Source organism: Danaus plexippus, chromosome 24, assembly GCF_018135715.1.
Source record: "Danaus plexippus chromosome 24, MEX_DaPlex, whole genome shotgun sequence".
Classification (NCBI taxonomy): domain Eukaryota; kingdom Metazoa; phylum Arthropoda; class Insecta; order Lepidoptera; family Nymphalidae; genus Danaus; species Danaus plexippus.
The window spans coordinates 3,515,446-3,528,452 of record NC_083552.1 but is presented as its reverse complement, the minus strand read 5'-3'; the positions used below and the strand labels follow the sequence as shown (position 1 = coordinate 3,528,452).

Genomic DNA, 13,007 nt, shown 5'->3' with positions numbered 1-13,007 from the left:
ATCTGAACGGGAAAGGGAGGATGCGGCTGATGCACCCTCCCTCCGCAGACGACGGACGGGGGTGCGCCGGAGGCGATATTTTGCAACGCCTCCAATAGCGCCCCTGCACTCCGGGCTGGGGTCGGGCTGGTAATCCGGCTCCTGTGAAAGCCCGGCGTCGTCGGGGCGATCCTAATTGCCGGGATCGCCCCCTTTCTCCGAGGGAGTAAGTCCGGTCTTTGCCAGGACCGGCCAGTAGCTGGTGTGCCCTGTTGCTGACAGATCCGGGGTGCACCAACATAGCAGCCGATGGCTTTCGCAGTGGTTTTAGTGAGTAAGGGCCTGCCCAGGCCGAGTCTCACACATCCTCTCCGGCCCCACCAAGGCCGGTTAGACGGCTCGTAAAAAGAGTTTCCCTGCGTCATCAAAAAAAAAGGGCACCCGTTCCGACCCTCTGTTGCAGGGTCTCCCTCGACCCCATGCCAATGAAACATGTTCAGCACCTCAAAACCGATGTAGGCTCATGCAGAACAGAAGGTCATTGTACAAATCAACATCCAGGGAGAGAAAAGTTTAGGAGAAAGGAAAGGGCAACCGGCTCTCTCACTCATCGGATGAAACGCAGCCACTAATGACTACTTCAGGCTATTCTTCTGTGAGAGGGTAGTACTTCCCCGATCGAGCCAGCCCATGTTCGAGATGTAGTTACTTGACCACAGTTAAGCGCTACCGCCTATAGAAACTTAACTGTGAAATTTTAAAACTTTAGCCATAAACAACGACATATTCAGATCGTTCTTAATTTACCCGCAGCAAATAACTTTTAAAATATAATTATGTCATTTAACTGCAAAATGGCATTTTTTTCTGCACTTTTATCCAATGTAAATGCTTCTAAATTTGATGAATCCATATAAACGGAAAAGCTACTAAAGGTTTTGGTCCCTTTGATAGCGAAGTTTGACATCGTTTATTGCTAAAGGAGGTAGAATATGTCATGATTTCGTTTCCAAGCATAATATTTAGCGGAGAAAATTTCCATGGACTGATCATAAGTCTTATGAATATTTATAAAGCAATATTTTTAATATATGATAATATAATGTTATTGTAATTCCCCTGAAATATTGTAAACGAGGTAACTTTTATAGACGTCAAATTTCCATAACAATAGAAGGGTATTGTGATGAAAAATACCATGTCCAATAACAACTGTATTGTAAGGACCAGTCATAGGTAGGTATATAAAATGTTAATCTACAGAGCTTGAATTCTAGAAAGTTCTAAGCCTTGAAAATATGCGGAGCATAATTTCCTTTCGGTGACATAATCGAGGGTCATAAAATTTGAATCTTATCACAATTAAGAAGTCTGTATGTACTAGTTTCTTTGTAGAAGTATTTTGAGTAAACGGCAACTAAGTCATTTACAAGGTTAAAACCTACAAAAAAATATTACAAATCTTTAAATTTTCATCCCTTCTCAGGGTTTTAGAAAATATGTAGGTTTTAAAGTGATTGAAGATATATATTAAGAAAGTTTAAGCTATTGCGCGTACTATGAGCGACCTAACTTACTTTTCTAAGAGACAGAAATAGTTAAAAGTAGGGCTACCTACTCAAGATGTATTCATAGGTTCCAAAAAAACATTGAACTACCAATGATAAAGATAATATCACATATTAAAATAAAGGCTCTGTTACTAGAAAAATACTTGATACTTAATTTTTTTAGCTTTCAGGTTAAAATCCAGCATACATTGATCTAGAATGGAGTAGAAGTCAAAACCATTTCAAGGGTGTCGAGTCCTTGCCTTTTGCCATTCACCCTTGCCCTTCGCAGCGCGCATGCTCTGAAAACGCGTAAGAAAAATGGCGTCCAATACATCAAATAATCATGGAGAAATCCTATGTTAAAAATATTTTGCAAAGGTTCAATGCTAAAACTCGTATATAGTACTCGGTTAGTAACGCCGGCGGTTTATGTTATAGTGGTTAATGTCAGCCGTTTTCAAAATCGAATGTGCCTTCCTAAATAAATTCACTTCAGTTTGACGTCAGTGCTTAAAGAGTGCGGACGAAGTTAAAAAAAGCCGACTATGTAATGGTGAGTGAGTGCTCGTGTTAGATTAGTTTAGTGTTATGACATGCATAGTGCTTTAGTGAGTAAGTGTAGATGCACTAAGTGTTTTTTGCTACGTGGTTGAGAGCATACCCCTTAATATTAGGTGACAACTCTTTAGTGCTTCATGGTATGAATTAAATGACAGAACTTTTAATTAATATTCCTTTTGAATATTAATTTTGTATGCGTTATATTGGATGGCCATATTTTTTTTGGATAACCAAAAAAAAATTTTGACGTTTATATATTTTTATTAGTTATTTTTTTTTTAAATTACATACAAAAACACCAAAACGAGGTACCTACAACATGTCATAAAGCATTCTAAATAATAATATATTTTATTCCAAACATACGATTATATCACACTTATTGCGATATGTTTCAAAACTATGAAAAATTAAATTATCACATTTCACAAATTAAACCTAAACTATTAATACAGACGATACAATTAAAATGATTTGAAATAAATATGAAAACTAATCTTAAAGCAATAATAAAATACTTATGCAGTCAATCTTACTTAGTCATAATTTTACTAGTAATTATTTGATTGCATAAAGGAAAAAATATCAGTCTATTAGCTATTTGAAAACACACATATATAGACAAAATAAGAAATACTATGAGTAAAGGATACAAAAATTTACCAAATGCTTTAACTTACTGGCATTTCTAAATATATAAATGCTAAATAAAACATATGTATTGCATAATGTTATATTATAATTCTCTATTGTGCCAACGTCAGCAAAAAAACTTTAATGTCACTTAAAAAAATATATATTAATAAATAGATATAGGTATAAATTTTTTTAACCGGTAATATTTGCGGGTAACAGAATATTCAAAAACAATCTCTTTATGGTTTTAGAAATTGAAACAAAAATAGAATGATTGATATTTAACTATGATTGGTTATGAATGCGGTCACGTGATTTCAAATATTTCGTTAACGTCACGGTGTTCTGAGCGTTTTTTTTTGTTGTATGAGATATTTCTAGAAAAGAACCGAAATCTTTGACCTTGGTTTCACACATCCGACCGCAATATATGCTAATGAGCTTAAAAAATAATTAATATTTTCATTATAGAACAATTGCATAATACTTAATTCTGTACTTTGAATCTATTGAACGCCGGTATTTGTTTGATACGTTCAGAAATCCGTTGCCAACAGCGAAGCAAAGGCACAAACAAATACAAAATTATGATAACATTACGCAAGGTGAGTGTAAAAAAAAAATTACCTTCCTTGCCAGTTTCCTTAATTTCATTTATTGCTTATAAGATAATTCTATGTTAATTTATTTCCTTGTAACATTTTGAAGAACATATAAGCTAAGATACTGTGCATTAACCTTACATGTAAAATGTAGATTATATTATAATATTTTATTTATCTTAAGCAAGCAAGTACTTGAAATAACCCGGTTAAAGTAATTGTGATCCACTTTTAATTGATGATTAACCATGTTGATAATCAACTCGTATTTTTCATTATTCATTATATGAAATGCTATAAGTGCATTGTTTTGATACAATAAAAATAATATTAGGTTTATTTGTTTATGTTTTTCGATATCTGTTTGATGAAAAATCACTTAGTTTATTATTTGCTTATCTGTTGCCTTTGTCACAAGTTTTCATTGTGTAAATAAATTCAATGTAACGAGGTTTTCAGCCACACGTAAATATCTTCGCTTCGAAAGACCGCAAGTGATATTAACGAAGATTGTTGATAGAAATACTAGAAATGCTTATTAGAATTCATTCAAAATATTAATTAATTTTTTATTTTAAATGAAGAATTGTTAAAATATGAGGACGCGGCATAAATTCAAATGCTGACGATAACATTAAATTATTAAAAAGGCGTATTTTAAGTGTTATAGAGTTAGTTAAAAAACCGCTGAGATTAAAATATATTATTTCAAAGTCTGTTGTAAATTCATAGTAAATTCCAAGTTTTAACTCCTATCGTAGTATTAAATATTAGACTTTTATCAGAATCTTTGAAATTGCTAATTTATGATAGGAGGCGTTAAATTATATTTTATTACGATAAATTTAATATACGAGGATTAATTTAGAAAATATATAATAAAGCAAAAGAGAACTTTAATGTTATAAAATTAGCAAAAAAATATAAACAAAAAGATTTTGGCAGCGGTGGGATTCGAACCCACGCCTCCGAAGAGACTGGTGCCTTAAACCAGCGCCTTAGACCGCTCGGCCACGCTACCATCTGCTCAACCTTGTCAAATTGTTTTATATTATCTACACATTCTTTATTGGCCTAATAATAGTATTTCTATTTCTATTGCATAGTTATTGGATAAAATAAAAAAATTAAGTCAAGGATCATTTCATATCGATTTGTTTCTGACATTGAAAATGATTTTAAGTAAATTATTATAAAAGTGAACATACCTTTTTTGGTTTATTTTTGTACCTAATTTTAAAACAAGCAACCCTTTAAATGACGGTTTGAGTCTAAATATAACATTAATTTGAATACTTTAGAGGTCATTAAAGTGGCAAAAAAATATATTTTTTTTTAACAAAACCAAAAGTTTTCTCAATGATTAGGTAACAAGATAAATTTATCATCTAAAAATGCGATTGAAACAAACTTATATATACGATGCTGAAACATACTTTTGTTGGCTCATTTTTGAAACGAACAAAGAAGTCACTGAAAAATCTGTTTCCGCAAACGCTTTGCTGTTAAATGTATTCACATGGAAGCTCTTGGCCTACTAACACGTTTTATTTAAGACGAGAAGGGACGAATTTCTTTTAAGTTATTAAAATGACTTGACAATCTCCAGTTAGTAATAAATTGTCAAATTTTAGTAATATTAAATTAAAATAATTATCGTTTTATGTTTGTTTGTTTGTCAAATTATCTTGTTTGTCTAACAAACTACCTAATTAAATAAATTTAGATACTAACATTCATTCATTAATTAAACTAGATAATAAATAGTATATAAAACTTATTAGAGATACGCGTTTAACAATTTAAAGAATTAGATTCTTTATTTCAGTATTTTTTATTTATATCTATAGATTTTTTTATGTTTGTGTTTAAAATTACCACACAAAAATTTTATTTATTAGTAAAAAAATTTATAGGGTATAAAAATTTTAGGTAATTTTGACCAATTCAAATGGTATCCCATTTTACTATAAAAATAATTAAAAAATATCGCCCATTTCTAAACGTCAGTTATCACGTAGTGTGTGTTGAAAAACGATCTTTTGTGAAAAAATATAGATTGGCATCTGTATTAAAATTTGTAAATATGTATATGTTTAATTTATATGTTTTTATAAAGGCTCTCAGAATTCACTTTCACTGTGTGAGAATAGGTATAAATTTACTTTAAAAAAGATTCATTTTTATTCAGGATTTTTATAACATACAACATACCTTTGTATAACATACATGATTTCTAAATAATTTTCTGACTAAAAATTATAATAGGAATATTTTAAAATGATATATGTATAAAAAAATAAATTCACTCTTAAATACAATTAGTAAAAATTCATTTACATTGCGCATATGAAAAAATTCAGGAAAAGTTCTCAGTTATCACTGAATTTGGCAACTTGGATAATAGAGAAATTCGTAAACGAGCTGAACGTTTAAGAAATGTATATTCTTCAGATCTCGAGCCCTCATTAGATGACGAATTTGTGCACTTCCATGCTTATTGTACTGAAAAAATGATAGAACAGAATTCACCTTCCGATCTTTTGAAATTGTTGCATGCAAATGACCTGTACACTGAGTTTCCAAACGTGGAAATCGCCTATCGAATATTTATGACATTAGCTGTAACAAACTGTAGCGCAGAACGATCGTTTTCATGTTTGAAGAGAGTTAAAAACTTCTTACGTTCTACAATGACTGCAAATAGACTCAATAGCTTAGCTATTCTATGCATCGAATCCGACGTACTTCAACGTTTAGATGGCGAAGATTTAATCGACCAATTCGCAATTCAAAAAGTCAGACGTGTTTGCCTGTGAAAAAATTGATATATTATAATTATGAGTCAGCCTTAGTGCCAAATTTATAATTGTTAGAAAAAAAACAAATATTTATTTATGTTTTTAGAATATATCATATAAAAAAGTTTCTGCAATAAATTAGTTATTTTAATTTTTAAAAATGAAATACATAAACTATAAGTTTAAGGGGGTAAATATGTGTAGAAGGCCGTTTTCATTCTGACTTTTATAAATTTTTTTAAGATATAAAAAATTAAATCGCTTATGATGGAGGTCTATATTCAGCGTAATTGTAAAAAGAAAATTTATTTTTCTGTGCCATTGATTTTAGATAAAAATTATAGCTTCTATAGTGCATACCAACTGTTAAGTCGGAAGACAACCTACGATGTGTATCAGCTGAAATCTCCGCTACTTTTCAAGTTATATTGTCGTAAAATATGGAAAAATATAAATATATGTATGAAATAACCTGATAGTTTCAATATATAACATTAGTTTTCATACCTTAAAAAAATTATTAAAAAATCAGCATGAAAACGTCTTTCTACACGTATTTCCCCCCTTAAGTAAAATTCTAGTAATAGGGCGGACTTTTTTCCGGTGCCCAGGAGCGGCATTGAGTTTAAATCCGGCCCTGTCTGTGATGCTAATCATTATCCAAAGTTATAATACGGAATTTAAACGATTAATTACTGTATAACAAAATGTGTATTTAAACGTATCTTTAAAACAAATGCATTTGAAGTATAAATTTCTTATTATATCTATTAAAATTCAAAACTATGCATAATCTGTGCATAAGGTATAAAAATAATGACGTCACAGGCTTTAGGGATTTTTCGATAACGATCAGCATTAAAATACGGTTATTGGATCAAAACAAATTATTTTATTTGAATATAATTATTTATCTATAGGTAGAGAAACACTTGAACTATTTTGTTTAAAAATAACATACGTCCTACCACTTATACCCAAACACAATTTTTTATAGGTACTTTATCATAAACAATACATATTTATTTTTAAAAAATTATGAGTATTAATTATTTTTTTTAATCTATATAATGTGTATATTATCGTTAATATGAACATGTCTGGCTCGAGACGTCATTATTGTTGTCATAGGTAACACAGATAATACTATTGTTAAAAATATAAATACGTCTGTGTAATGAGTCCGTCAGACAGGATTAAGTAGGTATTATTTTTATCTGCAGACTTTTTAATATTCCAATAATGCATTCGATTATTTTGATATGTCCATTTTAATTTTTTATATATTTTTAATACCATTACTTATCAATTTGTCACATGTTTATTATAAAAAAAAACTTTCATAAGTATCTTTCAGACCTTTTATCTCAATATTCCGTTGGGCTTCGAACAAAAGTGTTGCTCCTGCTAAAAATAAAAAATAAATTAATAACAAAATGTTTAATTAAATGAAACTAATCACGATTGCTTTAAACTCAAAAGTAACCGAAACGTCGGGAACATGTAGATAGAAAATAATTAAAACTGACTAGCATCCGAGTAAACTTAGTTCAGTTTAAATTACATTAATTTTGATTTTGTGTTTTCAAAAAAGGAGGATATGTTAATATTCCTGACTCATTTTATGTTTTACTTTATTTGTTTTGGTATAATATATTTATTGTTTATTTCACACTGTTTGTGATGGGTTCATAAATGATTGGTTTTTACTAAAAATTTTCAAATATTTGTCTGTGTTTAGAAATTTCGTCATCCCTTTAGTAGATTTGGATAGGATTTTTGGCTTATTTTGTATTAGGTAAAAATCTTTTTTTTAATAAAAAAAGTAATTTTATATTTAGTTAGTGAGGACATTGGTTTATGTCTAGGAATGTTGTTGTATTGGCCTGTTGTTGAGTAGAATTATCTTTGTTTTCAATTTATAATATTGCATGTTTCATGTTATAGTATGTTTGATGTTTTATAATATATAATGAATCTGATAATTAAGTAAAATATATATTAATTGACGACCACTAACACACAATAAAATATTCAATTAAATTATTTATTATTTAATTAATTATATTTTTATACATTGTATAAACAAACTTTAATTGTTTAACTAAAAATATTCTTCGTTTATTCATAACAAGAAAACTTTAAATAACAATTTCTTCCATTCCTAACTTACTTACTAATACTGTCCTGCTATTTTCCTTATATTTTTTATCTTAGAACTATGTACATTTTTAAGTCGTGGTGGCCTGGAGGTTAAAAGACCCGCCTCTCATACGTGAGGGCGCGGGTTCGAAACCTGGCAAATACCAATGTGATCTTTTCCGAGTCATATGTACTTTCTAAGAGTATTTAGACACCACTGACGGACGGTGAAGGAAAACATCGTGAGGAAACCTGGTCTTATAATTTCTAATTTTAAGATTGAAATTGCCAACCCGTCTTGCGCAAGCGTGGCGATTAATGCTCTAACCTTCTCCTTGTGAGAAGAGGCCTTTGCTCAGCAGTGGGCTTCGATAGGCTGATGATGATGATGATGATGATATTTTAGGGACCACATTATATGTATTTTCGTACAAAATCGAGTCTTACACTCGCGATTTCTGTTACAACATGGAAATGAAAAAATAAAAGTTTTTGCGTTTAAAAGAAAATATCTATGAAGTGCAGGACATCAGTTTTTTGCCAACTATAATTAAAACAATTGGTTGTCTTCTTCAAAATATGATCTTATTTATGCAGACCATTTACTTTATATAAGATTTCCTAATTGAAGTGATTATAGCCTTTATATAACGTATGCTTCCACAGTGTCTACTGGAAAATAATTTTTCGAATTTTTGGATCCAAGATGACTAAATGAATTTATTTTTTGGACACAAAACACTTACTTAGCGTGGCAAACTTCAATAACAGCATATAAATAAAAATAATATTTTCGGATTACTTCGTGTATTTTTTTTTTATACTTTTGAATTATATACTCCCGACGTTTCGGTTACTTTGCAGCAGCCGTGATCACGGACAGACGAGATGAAAATGTCTGCCAGTTGGTCTTGTTATTTATCATCTACCACCTACGATTTCTTAATTTCCTAGCGTACCGTTCTGGATGCCGTGTCACGAAGAACCTGCGATGTGATCACGGCCATCAGATTTAAGGTTTTAAATGAAGGGGGTCCTAGGTGTTGGATAGATTCCAGCCATTTTCTCTATTGAAATTGGGATGTTTTTTTAATTTCAACAGCCTCACGTATTAGTCTCGGCATGTACCTGTATTCATGACCAAGGATCTGTGGTTTATCAAACCGAATGTCGTGATCTGGCTAGTCCATTATGTGTTTACACACTGCTGACTTCGACGCGCGCCTATATTTAATGTCCGAGATATGCTCTTTTACACTTATACCGATGCTACTCTTTGTCTATCCGATGTATGACAATGTCAGTGACTACGCCGCAGGACCTCGAGACACTGTGAGCGGATTCTGTCCGCATCCAGAACGGTACGCCAGAAAATTAAGAAATCGTTGGGGGTAGATAACAAATAATAAGACTAACTCACAGACATTTTCATCTCGTCTACCCATGATCACGGTTGCTGCAAGGAAACCGAAACGTCGGGAATATGAAGTTCGAGCTAATAAAAAAAAAAATGTGTAGTTATCCGAAAATATTAGTTTTATTCAAATGTGTGAGTCAGTGCGGACTCAAAATTGCTAACAAATTACGCCGGTTGGGGTACCTTAAGACGGAAAAGACTTAATTATTACTAGGTAGTAATCCGAAAATATTAGTTTAATTTAAATGAATAGAACGAAAGTCTTAGATTTCATTCAATAACAGCAAACTTTTTTACTTTGAATTATGAGATATTCTGTGACGACGTGTCCTAAACGTGCGAGGTGTTCTTGGAAGCATAAGGAAATAGAGCTAGCAGGTTTGGTTATAATGTGCTTGGAACCACCCACACGACAATTTTTATGTCTAGACTGTTTATAATATTCAAGAACCATAACATCTATATATTAACAATGTCTGGTATTTACTTGACATCATTTCACTGCAGATATAAATGTTTCGTCTTTGACTTGAAGGACGAAAAAATGCGGATAAATAAAAAAAATCTTCAACATTTTACCGCCTCACTACAATTCGGCATTGTTAAGAAAAATCGGGCTTATTCTTTCAAACTTCGTATTATGGAAGGTTTTTGCCACAAATAGTTTTGAAAGGACTAGGATATGGACAGCATTATTTAAATTTATATAAATATTCCAAATAAAACCTTAAAGAAATTTTAAGGTTTTTTAGGTAGGATAAGTGAGGTTTTTAATTCTTATCCATAAAACAGGTTACTGTTTGGGGAAGACATGTCATGGGAAATTTTTGTGTAAAATGTAACGTACCAAACTGTTCGATACAAACGATATTATATAATTTATTTTCCTTTTCTGTACTTGCATTATTATTTGAGGCCCTTAATTAATTGCACCTTTATTTTTTTCCGATTAACATACCGATATTAATTTACTAGAAATAATATTAGCTGGTATGCTTTGACGACTTTAAAAAAACCTCCTAACTCTTTTGGTAAGATTACTGTCACAATAATAAAATCTTTTATATATTTTTTTATAGAAAACACTAATGACATCGAAGATAAATGATTTTTTTGTCTTCTTTGTCAAAGTTATTAAAGAATTATGTATGGACTCAATCGGCATCTTGGTTTCCTAGTATCCCTGATGTCCAGATTCTGCTAATTATATTAGGAAAAAAACTGTTAACTAAAGTAACTACCTACTTATGATTATCTGTTTTATAGGATTCACTTTTGAGATCGTATTTTCTTTGTATTGTTACATCCAGAACCATTATCTGTGTGTGTTAGAGTTTTTCACGTACTGAAGACTCAATATCTTTGTCATTGCAAGTTTGCATAAGTTGTAATAAACTTTGTTCTAGTTTAATGATCCTTTGAATTGAATGCCAGGAAAAACACTTTTCAGGGAATTGAGAGACCTCTTCTGAATTAAGCTGTCCTAGCCGTGAAGGATCTATTGGCAACTATACTTAAGAAAGGATTTGATGAAGACATATGTTAGTTCACTCTGAAAATTTACTATTCTTCCTTCTTTTAGGAAACAACTTTTTCAAGCCTCCCAATAAAACTAAGTAATCTAACCAAGTAAGATATCTTCTTAATTAAGAAAGTTCATTAAACAACCTTATTAAAGTGGAGAAAGTTTTTTTTGTACTTTATAAATGAGTATCGTACGGAAATAAAAATTAACTAATTCTTACTCAAAAAATTCAGCCACATCACGATGTTTATATATCTGTTGTTATCATAGTCTTACCCGTCTAAGTTAACACAAAGACCTTTGATTTGATCAGCCCAACTTTCTATTTGGGTGGAGCATAACGGTCACTAATTCCGTTTCTCATAAATTACCGTGCAGGTCTCAATGTTCAGCCTATTTTGTCGCAAGAGCCTTGTTGTTTACTTTGATAAAAACCTCTTGTTTTGTTACAAAAAATTGTACGTATTTTGTTCTAAAGTTTTTCGATAGTTATATGCAATATCTATAAGAAAGGATTTTGGGAGACGAAATGTTAAAAGAATTTCAATTTTGTAATTATTTTGTGCAATTTTTTTTTTTGCTATATAGCGTAGATGCAAAAAGAAAAACGAAAGACTTAGAACTATTCTATCACGAAAAGTGGATAGTTTTTTTTTGGCAAAACGAAGAATTTTCTCAGGTTCATATCATTTTTTATCTAAAAGAACATAATTATGTATTTCGTTTCTTCTCTGAAAGCAAGTGCAAGTGATGTGGAATATTCTCCATTCAGGACATTTCTTTTAGAGACATACAATATTATTTTAACAAAATTTTCTGTACCGGTTTGTGTGTGTAATAAAAAAAGGGGTTAACTCTGTGAGCGAACATTTTAAATGAAATAAGATGTTATTATTTAATTTAAAAAGTTATCCTAGTTATAAAGAATCCAGAACACATGCAACCTTTTTTGTCAGACCTATGATTTGAAAATAAATAAGATTTTGTTATATTGGTACTGACAAGTCACAGAGAATTCTACATATTTAGACGTCCAATTTAAAAAGCATTGCATTGCAAAAACAATGACTAAATATATTCTATCAACTCTAGATGACCTATCTCTGTATCTAAGGTAGAACAATGTTATCGGTTATACGTATTTGATGGCAGACGGTGATACAAAATAATAGCGATTATTAATTTTGTATCCAATAGTAAGTGATCGATTGATTCCAATTAAAGATATCAATGTATATGTAATCAATAAAAATAATTAATCATTACAATGCTTACACAGAATATTGCTTAGAATTCCATTTGAACGATTCATACATTTCGACATCACTATTAACAATTCGCTGATAAATTTTTGTTTATAGAAATAGTAATAAAGTAAATAAATCTATGCATAAGCTTGTAAAATAGTATTAAAAGCCGATTTTACTCATCGCCTACAATAGATATGAAAATTACACCTGGTTTAAATTAAGATTCGAAATTTATGTTGCTATTATATTATTCTAAGGACATAGGTATTTTAAGAGGAAAATTGAATACGTGAAAACACATCGTTTTTGTTTTATTCATTTAATGCGACTTATTTTATTTAAATCCTTTGAGTTATTTTCATCCATCCATGAAAACGATTTTTTTTGAACATAACATAATATGGTATTATTTTTTCGGCAACTGTATGCTTACTCTAAGTTTGCGTCGATGCATTGTCTTAAGACATTACAGTATAAACGTAAGTCATTTGAGGAGAAACAGCAAACGTACGCAGTTTCGTTTCGTACGCAGTTTGTCTAT

At 30.8% G+C, this 13,007-nt stretch overlaps 1 protein-coding gene and 1 non-coding gene across 2 annotated transcripts in view; one reads left to right on the top strand and one right to left on the bottom strand.

Moving 5' to 3' along the window:
- Window positions 1-1,900: 1,900 nt before the first annotated feature.
- LOC116775930 (solute carrier family 41 member 1-like) overlaps window positions 1,901-13,007 on the top strand; it is a 54,822-nt gene continuing 43,715 nt past the window's right edge. The window contains exon 1 of the mRNA XM_032668984.2: window positions 1,901-2,085. The gene's annotated coding sequence lies outside the window, so the exon portion shown is untranslated. The remainder of the gene's footprint in view (window positions 2,086-13,007) is intronic.
- Window positions 4,271-4,352, bottom strand: Trnal-aag (transfer RNA leucine (anticodon AAG)). The gene has a single exon. It is a non-coding gene; the product is annotated as a tRNA-Leu (tRNA).